At 38.7% G+C, this 16807-nt stretch overlaps 1 long non-coding RNA gene across 2 annotated transcripts in view; it reads right to left on the reverse strand.

The window, feature by feature from the left end:
* Positions 1 to 16807, reverse strand: part of LOC130678963 (uncharacterized) — a 59670-nt gene that overhangs the window by 27136 nt on the left and 15727 nt on the right. For both annotated transcript variants that reach the window (XR_008991951.1, XR_008991952.1), the window contains exon 2: positions 15229 to 15345. This is a non-coding gene — a long non-coding RNA (uncharacterized LOC130678963). The remainder of the gene's footprint in view (positions 1 to 15228; positions 15346 to 16807) is intronic.

Below are 16807 nucleotides of genomic sequence, written 5' to 3' on the forward strand. Positions count from 1 at the left end.
CGTGGTTTCAAGTGCTTTATCTGTCTTATCGCATGTAGTCCGCATCACATCTGTAGGTGGTATTTCCCTTTCATGTGATTAAATAAAAGAATGCCTTAAATGCTTAATACAATGTTTAACAATGCTTAAAGAAATTCAGTTTACTAATCGTCAATAAAGACTTAATGTGTTGTGGTTATAAAGCAATCTTTCAGAATCCTACCAGTCCAAAGTAGACTCCCCCTTGAAAGAATACAAAAGGTAGAATAGTAAACAATTATGCAAGTTTGCATTCCTTTATTTTAGTGGCTAATCTTAACAAGTGAGGGCAAGACAAAAGAAATTTCTTAACACAATCCTAGTGACTGAAGTATATCCTGTGTTCAGATGTTGATTACATATGATTTCCCTGGGCCAGGGCCTTCCCAGTCAAATAAGATATTTTTGCACAGTAACCAGAGATTCAGCCTCACGACCTCAATTATCCAAGAAGGGAATGGATGGGATACCTGAGCAGACAGTAGGAATGCTGTGTTCAGAGTTTAAAAGCTTGTTAGCAAAGATGCTGTGGGAAATTCAGGCATTGGTTAAATGCCATTTAATGCCATGTCTCAGTTGGAGAATTTATGACACTAAGAACATATGTTGCTAACATTTTTTAAGAGATTAAAAGTGAAGACTCTATCACTAAAATGCTAAGTGTACGTTTTGGAAGTAACACTTAATGAAACTTTTATCTAATTAAAACCTTTAACTGAAAAAATATTTGCCTTAAAAAAGGATACTAAAACATTAAACATTAGTGTCCTGGGTGGCTACAGTTGGGGTGGGCAAGGGACATGATGGAGGGATATGACTAAGTCAAGGGCTTTGGCCTCAGGCAAATAGGACTAGTATTAAAACATGACTCAGAGCCCATCCAGCTGTGTGACTTTGGGAAAGAGGTAAAGCTACCTCTTTACATGTGTGTTTTCACATCTGTAAAATAAGGTAACTTTAAAGAGTCTTTATAAGGATTATATAAGATTGCATATATTAGGTACTGGACACATGGTTGGTATGCAATAAATGGCAGTTACAATGATGATCATTAAGAGGACAAGGAGATTTAGGAAGTCCCTTAGACTTCATAAAATCCTGCACAGCAGAAGGGTCATTTTCAAGGCACTCACCATAAATGATTTTCTCATCTTGCCAAATACTCAGGCATATCTAACCCCTCCTATCTGCACAACCAGCTCAGAAAAATGCAGTTCTGGTCAGGAGAGGATAGGGAGATGGATTTAAGTGTTCCTCAATACCTCACAGGTGATATATATTTGCATCTAAGGGGTCCCAAACAACCTTGAGCATGTAGACATTCAATAAATAGAACCAAGCAGAGCAGGAAGCACATTTAGCAGAAACACCATCACGTATAGGAAACAGCCAGGATTTCAGAGTTTCCCAAAGGACAGCAGGGGTGTGAAACTCACAGATGTAAATACCATGGAATACAGAAATTATCAGTGGTTCAACTGCAAATGACCAGAGATAGGAAACCAATCGTTTCAACCAGTCTACATAATTATAGGAAACACATCGGACAAACATTGGGAGATGTCAGGAGATGGATAAATAAGGGGTTCTAAGTCCCTTAAGGCAGAGAAGTGGCCAACTCCCCAGTGAAGAGGAAGAATGTTACCACAAGGCCCACATTGTTGTTACTTGTTACATAATTAACTTGCAGGAAATTGTTTCTCCTTCTCATTTTGTAGTATATTAGGTCATTCTCAATTAGTCCTTTCATTCAAAAACCCTTTCAATTGCTGTTCATGACACCTGGAATAACTGAATCCCCAGGTGACAATTTCATTCACAGCTTTAGGATGCAGAGACCAACCTCAGTAGACACTGCATTTTAGTAAAGTGTTGTTTTCATGCAGTTTAATCCTATCTGGGTGTGCTAAGCATTGTATTTTGCATCAGTTTGTTTCTTTGATCTCAACACTACCTTTGTAAATGGGTAGGGAATGTATTATCTGATCCATTTTACAGATGACAAAATTGAGCTACTTAACATTTTCACTAATTTCCCAAGTTCACAGACTTTACTTTAGACCTGAGAGTAAAACACAGGCCAAGTTAAGTATAATCAGGTCACAGGACCTCTCTTTACCACTTTGCCTTCTGAGTAATTCTTTTGTGAATAACACGGTGTTTTTGTTTCCTGTTTTGAAATGCTACATTTTAAAATCCAATTTGGATTTAAGTCTACTATATGTTGAATTTGTCATCTCTGAGCTGTGAAAAACCTTGGGATATTTCTAAGGTTCCAAGAGCTGTATACAGTCTAAGAGGAAAGCGAATTGCAGTGGAAATGATGGCTGCATTGAAAGGGTTGCATCTTTAAAACACTCTTTTCACACAAGGAAATGTTTTAGAATTAGGCTCCATTCTAATACCCTACAGACAATATTAATATCAATAGCCATTCAGGATGGAATTAAGCCTGAAATTTAACCCTAGCCTAGCCCTAAAATTTCTATGTCAAACATTTATTAGAGCAGCCATACTCAGTCACATTTTGAAGACTGCAACTCATTTTGTTAAATTCATGTGCATATATCTCTAGACAGTCTAGAAATGTAAGTGTAATACAGTTTTCACGTTATGTGTGAAAATGTTCTCCTTTTGGTTGATGGGTTATGGAGACTTTGAATTCACAGACCCTGACACCTGCAGATATATGCACATTTGCAGATGGTAATTAGAGCCTCACCCCTCCATCAATACCCCCACACAATATCTTCTATTTCCCTTGTTTATCTTTCGTTTATCTTTGCAACCCTCACAGGGAGGAAGAGGAGGCTGCTGTACTGGCACATTCCCAGGTCTGAATTTGTCATCTCAGATATTTTGAACCAGCTGTCTTTGGGGTGTTGTATAATTGGTTCAGAAAGGCTAGACTGGGTCTCATCTCATCCCTACCCAAAATGGTAGTGAAGACGGCAATCCTAAATGAGTAAGCTGGGTGGCCTGAGATGAGTCAATCATTTCATATGAGGAAGAGTAGGTGCATGTCTCCAGGCCATGGCCTTTGACAGCCTTCATCAATCCCCTCTTTTCTGAGTTGCCTTTTAATGATGCTGGTAGAACAACCACTTTAAATGACTTATTGAATTTTCCAGCCAGGAGAGATGTCCAGGATTCTTAGCTGTCACTCCCAGCACTGTATGGAAATGGAGGCACAGATAGGTGACATGGTTTTCCCAAGGCCATATAACTAGTAGTGACAACTGGAACTAGAAACCAAGTTCACTGACACGTTTTTGGCTTCAAACTCTGCCTTCCATACCCAGTCAAGTAAATGACTTTAGTGAGATGGCCACTGAGCTAAGCAGTTGTTTTGATTGAACTGGTGTAATAAACTCAAGTTCCGACAACTAGAATTTATTTTTCAGTAGAGCTACAGTGCTGATAAACAGACTTGATTAAGCATTTTGATTTAATTCTTACTAGACTCCTTGGCCCATGCTCTCATATGGTTCAACCTCAAAATAAAGAACCTCAGGAAAATTTATTCCTTAAAATATGCAATGAGGCATCCCATGTAAAATGAATAGTCTCATGTATACTGTAAGAATTTGGCCATTATACCCTCTCAACCAAAATGATTTTATTATGTAGAATTGAAGTCATGTAAATGGAAAGCAGTATTTTTAAAACAAGGAAAACAACCAATGCAAAGATTGTGATAACATTCTCATCACATAAATGTTGTGTTTGGACTAATAGTTAATGGTACTTGGAACACAGAACAATGGAATTCATGAAGGAAAAAAACTAGCACCACCTTAAAAATTCTCAAGTGTATCACAAGAGAAAATGCATCACTTAACAAGCACACTGGCAATCATCCTAAAATATCTAACACCTTTCTTTCTGTTGTAGGACAAAGGCATTTGTGTCAATACAGATGGGAAATCAGATGTGAAGATTCATGTTTTTTCTGTCACTCCTGGCCTGGTATTTCCAAAGTCATGAAGTATTCTCTTCATTCATGGCCATGACAGAGTATAGTGGAATCAATTCTGAAACTGGTTACACAAAGGCATTTATGAACATGTGTGAAATGGATGCAAAATGAACACGTTAGCTCATCAACGTGTTTGCCATTAAATCATCAACATGTTTGCCATTAAAATCTATTGCATCTATCAATATGTGTTTTGGTTACAGCCTTATTGATTGAGATTTTGTTCAACCCACTATTTTCAATAGCAAGTTCACTCCCTGCTTCATGCCATGTTCCTTTTAGGGCTGCCATGTGACTTGCATTAGTATTTTTGGCTTCAAAATTACCTCTAATGAGCCATTTATAGTTTTTTTAAGAGTACCTAAAAAAATTAGGTTGTGACAGTTATCCAAAATGTAATTTGATATGGTGTTTATTTAATATGCTGTTTAAATATTGAAATGTGGCCTCTGGTTGGTTGGTTCGTCTACTGCCATTAAGGTCGATTTGAAGCCCCTTCATGACTATAGTTATCAGCTGGGTCTTTCATGATCTAGATTTGTAAATCAGATTGTGTTCTAAAAAAACATTAGTTCAAAAATGTCAATTCAATGTTTTTAAAAGTATGTCTTTAAAATATTACTAAACACCTACATCTTAAAAAAAATAATTACTAAGCTAAGGAAATTGAGTGAAATAGTCTGTTACAATGAAACCGGTTTAATCCATACAGTGCTTCTTGTTATATTTACGTGCATTCTCATGTACATCCCATTTCCACATTCTTAAGGAAACATAGGCTCTTTTCTATAAGATTGTTTGTTGAAGGATTGCCACCATCCAAAAGACAAATAACAACAAATGTTGGTGAGGTTTTGGAGAAACAGGAACCCTCCTACACTGCTGGTGGGAATGTAAACTAGTTCAACCACTGTGGAAAGCAGTATGGAGGTTCCTCAAAAAGCTCAAAATAGAAATACCATTTGACCCAGGAATTCCACTTCTAGGAATTTATCCTAAGAATGCAGCACTCCAGTTTGAAAAAGACAGATGCACCCCTATGTTTATCGCAGCACTGTTTACAATAACCAGGAAATGGAAGGAACCTAAGTGTCCATCAGTAGATGAATGGATAAAGAAGATGTGGTACATATACACAATGGAGTATTATTCAGCCGTAAGAAGAAAACAAATCCTATCATTTGCAACAACATGGATGGAGCCAGAGGGTATTATGCTCAGTGAAATAAGCCAGACAGAGAAAGACAAATACTAAATGATTTCACTCATATGTGGAGTATAAGAACAAAAAAAAAACTGAAGGAACAAAACAGCAGCAGAAAGACAGAACCCAAGAATGGACTAACAGTTACCAAAGGGAAAGGGACTGAGGAGGATGGGTGGGTAGGGAGGGATAAGGGGGGGAGAAGAAAGGGGGCCTTACGATTAGCATGTAAAATGTGTGTAGGGGCACCGGGAGGGCTGTGCAATACACAGAAAACAAGTAGTGATTCTACAGCATCTTACTACACTGATGGACAGTGACTGTAATGGGGTGTGGTGGGGGGACTTGGTGATGGGGGGACCCTAGTAAACATAATGTTCCTTGTGTAACTGTAGATCAATTATACCAAAAATAAAGAAAGAAAGAAAGAAAGAAAAGAAAAGAAAAAAAATTGTTTGTTGACCACGAGCACTGTTCAAATATTCACAATAATGGTGGGTCTGGAGGCAAACCCTATGATAGCTATTGGTCTCTTTTAACAAATGACGATTTAACATCATAACAAAACTTCATGACCCTTTACAGAGGAAAATGAAGGTGTAGTGGTGCCTCTTGCAAAGCATGTTACCCAATTGTGCCTCTTTTTGTGAAAAAATAATGCGTCTCTTAAAAAGTTAAAAAAAAATACTCTATTCTTTTTCTCCGGGAGTAACACAAACAGAAATGGAAATGGAATTGTATCTCAGCTTAAATAAATATTTTTTGAAGCACATTCTGAAGACATCTGCCTTAGAATCGCCTGTGGTCCTTGTTTAAAACACAAATTCTTGGCTAGTCTCAGACCTAAGGAATTAGAGGGCTCTTTGAAATCTGAAAACTGGTGATTGATATCCTTAAATATTTCTTGTTTCAGAATGTCTTTTCTGATCCTCCTCAAAACCAGATTTGTTAGCCTTTCCCATATTCTTTCCTCACATTACCCTTCAGTTGTAATTACAGCCTACAGGGCAGGAGCTGTGTCTCGTTCTCTGTTTTATTCAGATGTTAGCACAACTGACATAGAGTAAACCTTTAAGAAACTATTTGTTGAGTAAATGAATGACTAATTAGCATAACAAAATTTTGGCGTTGATGAAGCGGAATTGTTGATGATAATCCGATTTCCCAAGTCACAGATAAAAGTGATTTTAAATAAGGAGTTAGTCCTTCCCCTTCCCACTACTGATGTTACCACCACTCCAGAGAAGTGTCCTTTTGCCTATAATAATCCAATCCACCACCTTTAAAATTGTACTATCCCCCCAGTAGTGATATTAAAGTATATCTACTGCCCTATGAACATTCAAGCCAAATCTTTGGCTAATTCAAATTTAGAACTGGAAGCGTTCTGCACCCTTGGCAACAAGCTTGAGAATGCTCTCAAGAAGAGTTGAAAATGCAAGATATGAGGAGTCCAATGCAGGGAAGTGGTTGAATAAGAGTTAAGAGAAATGGGAGAAGTGAAGCCACAGGGGCAAGAAACTTTGTATAATTCTTTGTGGTTAAGTCTGGAAATGAGTTAGAAAACTAGAGTTAGACGGTTTTGAAAATTTTGACCAAGCACTGAAGATTAGAAGGAGTACCTTATTTACTTGAACGTAAGGCAAACATCGTGTTAAAAACATCACCAGTGAGAGAGACAGCATAGAGGGCTGATCTAAGAAAATGACCTCAGGGCACCTGCCCTTACATTTATCTCATAAACCACACTCCCGGAATAGAAAGGGGCAAAGAGGGAGCTGCCTACGACATTTCTTAATTTCAACAGTGTATTTAGTAACAATATTCCAGGCTCCGAAGGCTGCAAAGCAGGGCTGACTTGGTCAGCGGCCTGACACCTTTCCCTTTGCACCATCCTACTCCTAAAAGAAGCTAGCTGGTCAATGCTTGCTGAATGTTGAATTAAAAACAAAAGGAAAGCTCACACAAGGCAAAGAATAGAGTTTTAAGTAACTGGGTTCCTTTCTGTTATTAAAGGTGTTCTCTTAAATATTACATTGAAGTATAGACCTGTACCATAGGTACCTATACTAAAGGGTTGACTCACATGGGGTATAAGAAGTAGATATTAGCAAGACCAGGGCCTGAAACTGGAATGTGGGGTGGGAGTGTGGCCACTGGGAAGACCAGCACAGCTCCTGAGACCAGAGCAGCTGAAAAACATGGCCCGAGGCTTCCCTTTCTCAGTTTTTTAAGGACTGGTTATGTTTGCTGAAGACTTTCAAGTGGAATTTTTAACACTTGGCCAAAGAAGGTTCGTAAGTAGATAAGGGTACTAAGAAATCAGAGGAAGATTTCAGTTTGGTTTTCAGAACTTTCTTCTTCTGGCACACCTAGCAACATCTGCCAGGCAGGGCCAGATTCAAGGGCATCCCAACCCACGCAGTCAGAGGGGTCTCCACACTTGGTTTAATGCTCAGCTGTCACCTTCTTGAAATTCTTAAGAATTTTATTTACAACTTGTGTTTTGTAAGTGAGATTCCACGGCACAATATAGCACACAGATAAGCAGATATGTACAACATGGGGGTCAGTCATCATGCCATCTCATTTGCATATGCCCATAAACACAGAATTCTGGTGGATGCATGATACAGGCAAGTTCAGCAAGACTGAAAGTGAAGACAGGGTAACATTTATAACTATCTTTTGTTACTGAAGGGTATTCTTTCAGTCGCAAGAGTGAATCAGCAAGTGCTTTGAAGAGGAAAAGAAGGCAATGGGATTCCAAGAAATATCAGCAATTTAGAAATCCTATCATTTTTACTCATGCTACTCCCCTGTATTAGCCAGGCACTTTTGCTGAAAATGATGGCCTAGAAGGACAAGGAGAACTAGGGCAACCCCAGGTTCCCTCTCCTTTCAGTTCTCCCTTACTTACTTGAAGCTGAAGGTAGAGCATGTTGGAAGAATGTATGTACATCAAAAAGTGAAATAAAAACAGGGCAGCATTTCAACTCTTCTGATAAGAACAAAACACATATGCAGGCATGAGCTACAATATATGACTTGTGCCATTTTGGCTATTCTGCACATGCTATTATATTTGCTCTTAAAACTGACATTGCTCAATATAAAAATGATCAGTAAAATTCATGCTAATAATTTAAATTTTTAATTTTTCTCTACTTGGAACAACATTAATAGTAAATAAAAAGCACCATGACAAGTCAAGAGAGAAGCCATAGAAGAAAGACAAAAATTTATCTTTTAATACCTTTAATGGCAGTCTCCACCCTTTTCCTTTTCAGCAATAAGCTCTGTACAATTTTATTTTGCACTAGGCCCCACATATTCTACAGCTAGCCTTGCTCTCAGGCAAGTATTCCAAGGAAATCATCTTGGAAAATGCTGAAAAAGAATGCATTGCAGGGAACTGAAACCTGAAAGATGACCTCACCTCCTGCCCAGTCATGGGGGAATCAGAAGGTGTTGTCAGGAACTCTCATGGAATAGGCAGATCTGGGCTCTGCTCCTTAGCTGCATGGCCTTGTGAAAATTGCCTGTCCTTTCTGAGCCTCAGTTGCCCCATCTGTGAAAGTGGGATAGTAGTGTACCTGGGTTTACAAGGGATAGACATACTCTTGCAAAGTGTCTACCACATAGTAAGCTCTCGATATACGACAGCTATCAATACTGCTATAATTATAGGTCCTGTTATTTTTAGGACCCAAAGAACTGTCCTTATGTATGTCAGGTTAGGGTTTGCTGGGGTGAAAGGATTTAAACATAATTATTTCCTCCTGATGCCTAAAATTCCACTAGCAATCCACTCCTGATTATTCGAATTTTCCTTTCCACAGGCCAACCTGGAAAAGATAAGATATAAATCCTCAGCATTGTAGTGTGAATATAACAAATGCAGACCATATCTACAAGAACAGTGGACACCTGTAGGTGGGGTGGAGGAAGTTTCTGAAATGGGAAAGTGTACCTGCATGAGAGCATGAGGGAATGCAACAACGGAGAACAAAAACAAATTCCACCTTCTTGGCAACAACAGGTTGGACCGTGATCATCACACTGGGCAAGCCTGAGCAAGCCATACATCTTACAACCCATTGGTTTCAATTGCATATAAAATAATGGGTTGATAATTGTGAAAATACCTTCACAATCTAAGATTTAAAGATTCAACAAGCCTTCATCAGAGGCATGTTGTATATGTGACACAGAGCCAGGCACTTTGAGAGACACAAGAAGGAATACAGGACACAAGAGGACCTTCTGTCCTCAAGGAGGCCACCACTTGGGAGGAAGGATTAGATCAACACATCTGCCATATATAATGCACAAAAGAGCAAATGCTATTGAAAGAATAGAGACTGAGATTCAGAGACAAGAGCAGCCATCTTCGTATTTTGAGCTGATGTGTTTCTTTCTTTACCCTTCCTGTTCCATACCAAACTAACTGAACGTTTTGGTTTTGCCATGTAATGACAGTAAGAGCTACATTTTTTTTTCGCATATGCTTGATGTCAAACATTGCACAAGAAACTTTCACCCATGTCACATCAGTTATACCATGCAAATACAGCTAGAATGACAAAGAGGACTGATAAGACGCTAAAGAATTGCTCAAGGGGTCACACAGCTAATGAGTATCAGCATCAGGATTCGAAACCAGATTCATCTGACTCCAAAGCCCATTCTCTTTCCATAAGTGTTTATCTGAAGTTCCTCAAAGAGACCAGGCTGTTATGTTCCTCCACAACTTTGCTATACACTCTTCCTCTATCTGGAATGACTTTAATCCCTCATCTCCATGATAAATTCCTGTGCATAGCTTCAAACCCACCTCAGGTATTGAAGTCCTTTTCCCCATCACTTCATCCCTCCAAAGAATCACTCCCTGGTCTCTGCCTCCAGATACCTATCAGATGTGCTATTATTTTGCTTATCATCTTGTAAAGGGATAATTCATTTATAGTTGTGCCATTACTTTTAAACAGCTCAATGGTAGGGGCTCAACAAATTTTTACTAAAACACATGAAATTGAATATTCAGTTAGGGTAATTAGTATTGGCTAAGGATGGATAGCAGGACTGAGCAAACATTTTTTGGAAAGGATCAGAAAATAAATATTTTAGGTTTTGTAGGCCATAAGGTCTCTGTTGTAATTACTCACCACTGCTGTTTCAGTGCAAACAGAGCCATGGAAAATATACTTAAATAAACGGGTATGACTGTATTCAAATAAGATTCTATCTACAAAAACAGGCTGGTAGGCTGGATTTGGCTCTCAGGCTGTAGTTTGCCACCGCCTGATGTACGAGACTAGGAAGAAGAATAGAAAAGGCCTTCCAAGCTGAAGAAACGGCATGTGCAAATGCCTGGTGGCAGTACATGCTCAGGGGGAAACACATCCCAGCAAGGTTGGTTTATGGTGTGAGAAGCTAAGGGAGTAATAATAGGTATATCTAGAAAGTGGGGCAAGAGTTTAGAGGCCCTCAAATGTTGGAGTAAGGAGTCTTTTCTAAACCTGGTAGGTATGGGAATGTCATTGAAATTTTTGAGTAAACTGATGACCTGCAGTGACTATACATTAGAAATTAATTTGCCTACACAAACTAGAGGCACATAGGCCAAGAGGTTTGTAGAAAAACCTAAGAAAGAGAATAGTGACAGTAAAAATGGAAAGACATGGGCAAACATGAGAGGGACAGAGGCAAAATCAGCAGGAATTGGCAGCTGATCACCTGTCATTGTGGACAAGATAAAAGATGACACTGACTTTTCCAGCCTGGTATCTGGGAACATGACAGACTCAGTAATAAAACCAGGAAAGGCAGGAGGAGGGACTGGTTTCAGAAAAAAAGAAGATAAACATGTTTTAGACATGTTAAGTCTGATTTTATTACTTGTTTTGCCTGGTCAGAGCCCAGGTTTAAATACTGTGACTTATAACTGCATTCCTTTCCAAAATTGGATTAAAATTTTTCTGCTGTTTGGCAGGGAAAAGGCTCTTAAGTTCTTTTCCAAAATATACCTTTCTGTGATGTTTGATCTCTGTTTAATTTTTATCTTAAGCTCCACTTGTCCTAACAACTAAGAACACTCAGGAAGTTCCTTCTCCTTTTCTGTGTCTTTTAATTTTCCAGGCATATTCTATAATTTTGAACCATTCACTCCAGGTTCTGCCATAGAATGAGACAAATTATCTGTCAGTGCAGGGAATTTTGGTCCTTTCTTATGAATTATGATTACTGAGATAAGCAGAGTCAGTGTACAATCCATGGATAAGAACACAAAAATCTAAATGTCAACCTAGAGAAACAATTGAAGTTGAACCCCAATAAAATGTGTCCTGAAGGAACATTGATGTGGCACATAGAAACTGAGGGCAGGAACTTACAAGTTCTGAGTCAGGTTGTCAAATCTTGGTAAGAAACACCTGGAGCAGAGTCAGAATGACTAACCCAAGCCACATGGCTGAGATTCACATACAGAAACCAGGTGAAGCTGAAGATGCAAAAGATCAGCAAAAGGGAGAGGGGCTGGGTTTTAACTGCTCACCATTGGCCAGGAAGTGTACACTCACCCCAATCCCAGCAACATTTGGAGCCCCTAATGCCAGGCAAGGACAGAGCAGGTTAAATACACAACTTTACAATTGAAAACCTCACTCAACTCCCTATAGCATAAAAAAAAAAAAAGCAACACAGCTCCACCATTCCTACTATTAGAATGGCTAAAACCCAGAACCCTGATACCACCAGAATAGTGGCAACAGGAACCCTCATCCATTGGTAGGAGGAAAACAAAATGGTTCAGCTGCTTTGGAAGACAGTTTGGTGGTTCCTTACAAAACTAAACATACTCTTAACATATAATCCAGCAATCATGTGCCTTGGTGTTTACCTAAAGTTGTTAAAAATACATGTCTGCAGAAAAACCTGCACATGGATGTTTATAGTAGCTTTAATCATAATCGCCAAAACTTAGAAGCAACTAAGATGTCCCTCAGTAGGAGAATGGACAAACTGTTGTACATCTAGACGAGGGAAGATTATTCAGCACTGAAAAGAAATGATCTATCAAGCCATGAAAAGACATGAAGGAAACTTAAATGCATAGTTAGTTTTCTTAAAAGTGAAAGAAGCCAGTCTGAAAGGTGACAAACTATGATCCCAACTATACTGATAATACTGAAAAAGCAATGCTATGGAGACTCAATACTACTAGTATGTTTATTAATGGTTGCTAGGGATAGACAGGGATAGTGGAGGATGAATAGGTGGAAAACAGAGGAATTTTAGGGCACTGAAACTATTCTTATGGTACCATAATTGTGGACACATGTCATTATACATGTCCAACACCAAGAATGAACCCTAATGTAAACTATGGACTCTGGGTAATAATGATATGTCAATGAAGATTCATCAGATGTAGCAAACACAGCAAGCACAAACATGATGGGGGATGTTGTTAATCAAGAAAGCCATGCATTTGTGAGGACAGAGGGTATATGGGAAATCTCTGTACCTTCTTCTTAATTTTGCTGTGAACCTAAAATGGCTCTAATAAAAGTTTTCATATTTTAAAAGATAGGAGATACTAAAAATGATCAATCAGAAGTTACAAGGAAAACTTGTAAATAAAAATTGTAGCACATTTAAATAAAGTTTAGTTGATAGTATTGTGCCAAAGATAATTTCTTAGTCCTGACAAACATAGTATGGTTATGTAAGATGTTAACATTAGAAGAAGCTGAATGAAGGGTAGGTGGGGACTCAGTGTATTATTTTTGCAGCTTCTCTATAAAATCTAAAATTGTTCCAAAATAGAAAGGCTAACTAACACACACACACACACACGCACGCACACACACGCACACACACAACACACACACACACACACACACACACACACACACACACACACACACAAACCTCCACATACTTCCTAATTCTGGGAGTTTACCTAGTCAAAAGATTAGTCATTGCTTAGGATGGCATTTCTTCAAAAAATGCTTGTTGTAATAACAAATCACTCAATTGCTCCAAGCATTTATGTAGAAACTGATGGACCTTGGTTCCAAGCCTGGCTCTGCTATTACTAACTGTGTGACTTGGAGGTTTACTTACTTCTGTCTGTATTTCTATTTCACCAGTAATTTGAGTACACTACTCATACCTTCCCCTTGCAAAATATCCCGGAGTGCTTTGCACATTGTCACTGATCAATGGATAGTGATCAGTAGATGTGACAGTTATCACGAGTATTGACTGATATCTGTATATCATACACGTGTGCATAAGCTTTTAACTTCTCCACAGGCAGAACTGAGCATAGACACTCAGCATACATCATCACCACCCAAATGAAATGTTAGATTTGTTTTGCTGTGCTTTGGGTTCCCAAACAGAAAGTTCGTTCCAGCCTTCTCTCAGAAATATGATGTCAACTCAGCCACTCTTTCATATTAAAGTAAGCCCTGTGACCAGATGGTCCCTGTTCTGGAGTTCCAGAATGACATTAAAAATGAGTAGGCAGAGAGATTTTATTAGTCATTAGTTGGCTTCACAGCAGCCGTTTCCATGAAATTACAGGACAAGGACAAAATTAAAGCAGCCTATGTTGGGCTTTGGAAAGCTTGTCCCTGTGTCTGCAAATACTCATAGGTCAGGAATGTAGAACAGGGGCAATAAATCGGAGAATTACCGCCTGACCACCCCAGGTCCTTTCGGCTGAGAAGCCAAGACTTCTCATGAGCTAGGCTCTGAGGCAAACAAGCTAATGACAGGAAACACTGCTATGCTGCAAAAGGCCCTCAGCACCCCCGCTTTTTGGTCAACATCATACCACAAATGGAAGGAAGGTAGGAAATTGTCCAGGAACTGGATCATAGGTGAAAAGAAACTGGAATCAAACCTGGCACGTTAAACCAACCATCCAGGCATGGACTCCTCTTCAGATCTTCCCTGACCTGCCAGTCGCTTGCTCACACTTCTCACCGTGTACCCTCCCACCTCTCTCCACTACCGCTCCTCCATGTAGCTGCTTTCTCACTGTTTGCACCATCTCCACCAGCCTACCTCCCAGCTCAGGGTCTCAGAAGCTAAGGAAAGATGTGGAACAAAATAATTCAGAGCTTAGAGACCCAAGACCTGAGTTCTGGTCCAAACTCCACCACTTGCTTATGTGAGAAAGAGTCTGAACATCTCCTATGGTCTATTTTTTTCTCACATTCAATAACTTCCTGTGCATTAAAAACAACAATAAATTCCTACTCGATCTACAAGTTCTATATGAGGTTGTTGTGAGTTTAAGTGAAACATATTATAAATGCCTAGTACCTTGTAGGCACCTAATAGACATGAATCGCTTTCCCCTTGCTACCTACCCACTGGAGAACTTCAGGAAAATACTGGGACTGGCAGCACAGTTCCCACTGCCATTGGCCTAAATTTTGGCCTTGCTCATGGCACAATGAGAGTAAAATATCTTAGAATTCCAAGAAACATTGCCTTTTGAGATTTTAAAAGCTGAGTGAGTATCAGTTTGGATTATCTGCTTTTTCTGAGCTTAGATTTCTTTGACAGCAACTGATTTTGATTGTTACACCAAGGATATGTAGGGAGTAATTAGTTAATTGGATGACCTTCTTTCTTAACACCCATGTGATATTTGCTTGAATCAATTACCCTACTCTTTCCACCTATGTTTTTTACATTAAGTCCATTGAGAAGAGAAGGGCAAATGCATCTTGACTCAGATCTTGTCTTCTTAAAGCTTTTATGAATATTTCCAAGATGTGCACCCTGTTTACCCAAAGAGGAGACATAGAGGTGATTGGAATTTGTGTCTCCAAAATGTTATCTATTGTTTCAGCTGCTGCTAGAATTTCTGAAAGTGACAGAAAGACTAACTTTGTGTTTTGGGGGGAATAACAGGAAAAAAGCCCATTTACAAGTGACTGAAAGGTTGTATTACTCTTCAGATTGCCTTTCCTTTAAAATCACTAGTTTGATACTTACGTACCTTTGGTTCCAAAGCAGAAAGGGTCCCATGGACAGCCTGTTAGTGGAGTCACGTAACTGCCAGCTTTTGTGCACTGATTTCAGCATAGTGCTTCTATCTGTCTGCACCCTTCTAATTCTGGAATAAATCACAATTGGTTGGATGTTAATTGGATTTTTGATGCTCATTTCACAATATATACAAATATCAAGTCATTTTGTTGTATACCTAAAAGTAATACAAAGTTATATGTCAATTAGACCTCAGTAAAAATGTTTATAATGTATTTTTCCCTCTACCCTATATTATTTTCTAGTCTCCAATCAACTTACAGAATCAATTATACTTTAAAGTGCTTACTTAAAAAACTTTTATTAGAATGATGATTAGATTTTGCATGAAGAATAAACATAATGGAAATGAAAATAATAGCAATTGAGAGGGCTGTTAAAGAGGTAAGAGTTAAATTCAGTGTGTGGTAAAAGGGAAGGTGTTTTAGGATGAAGAGGAAGAATAAAGGAAGTCTTAAAAGCAAAGTAGCAGAAATAATTATGACATCAGGGAGGCAGGATAGTACAGTGGTTAGGAGAAGAGCTGCTCTGTGTTCTCAACCTAGATCTGTATGATTTTAGGAAATTCTTTAACTTTTCTATGTCTTAAGTTCTTTTACCTGCACTGGAGATGATGCCCTAATAATGTCTGTCTAATAAGGTTGCTAAAAGGATTAACTGAGTTAGTCTCTATCACAGAGTAAGCACCATATAAATCTTTGTCAAACAAAAATAATAATGGCATTGTAGGTACTTGACATAATGCATTTGTCAGAACCCATGGAAATTTAAAACACAAAGAGTGAACTTTAATGCATGCAAGTTTTTAAAAGACTTTTTAAAATTTTAAAGATTTTTAGGAGGTTGAATAGCACATACAATATGGGAAAACAATCTAACTGTATGATAAATTTATAGAACAAGCTCACTGAAGAGGGCTGGGGGAGAGATGACCAACAAAGTAACTTTGTTAATGAGTGTAGTCTGTAAGACTGAAGGCAAAAGGAATTGTACCCTAGCGCTATGCTCTAGATAGAATTAGGTATTGGTCAGAAACTCTGATAACACTATAAATGTATGCAGGAATGAAACAATGAAATAAATGGATAGCAGGGGTTTGGAGCCAGGCTTCTCACTGTTCCAGTGGGAAGTTACAAATGAACAAGGGGAGGAGGCTAGAATGATCTATGGGGTAATGAACTAGAATTGGGGACATCAGTAGGAACTTCTATTTAACTTCATGTAGATATAGATGGCTACTTATAGAAACATTTATAGACATGTGTACATACCTAAGTTAGTATATGTGCATAATTTTTCTTTAGCTTGTCAGCTGAGAATGTCTAGAAGCCAGCTCTCAGTAACAATGAGAACACCTAGCATCTAGATCTTGGTTTCTAACATTCTCCAGTAAAAGGAACCAAGGTCCCTTGGAGAAATGGCTGGTTCTGTGACTGAGGCAAGAAGTAGAAAGCTGAGCTGGCAGCATTCTGTAGCTCTAGGAAGTGAGGAAGTGCTCAAAAGCAAACAAATCAAAAACAAAAACATAC

This window comes from Manis pentadactyla, chromosome 10 (genome assembly GCF_030020395.1).
Source record: "Manis pentadactyla isolate mManPen7 chromosome 10, mManPen7.hap1, whole genome shotgun sequence".
In the NCBI taxonomy this organism is placed as follows: domain Eukaryota; kingdom Metazoa; phylum Chordata; class Mammalia; order Pholidota; family Manidae; genus Manis; species Manis pentadactyla.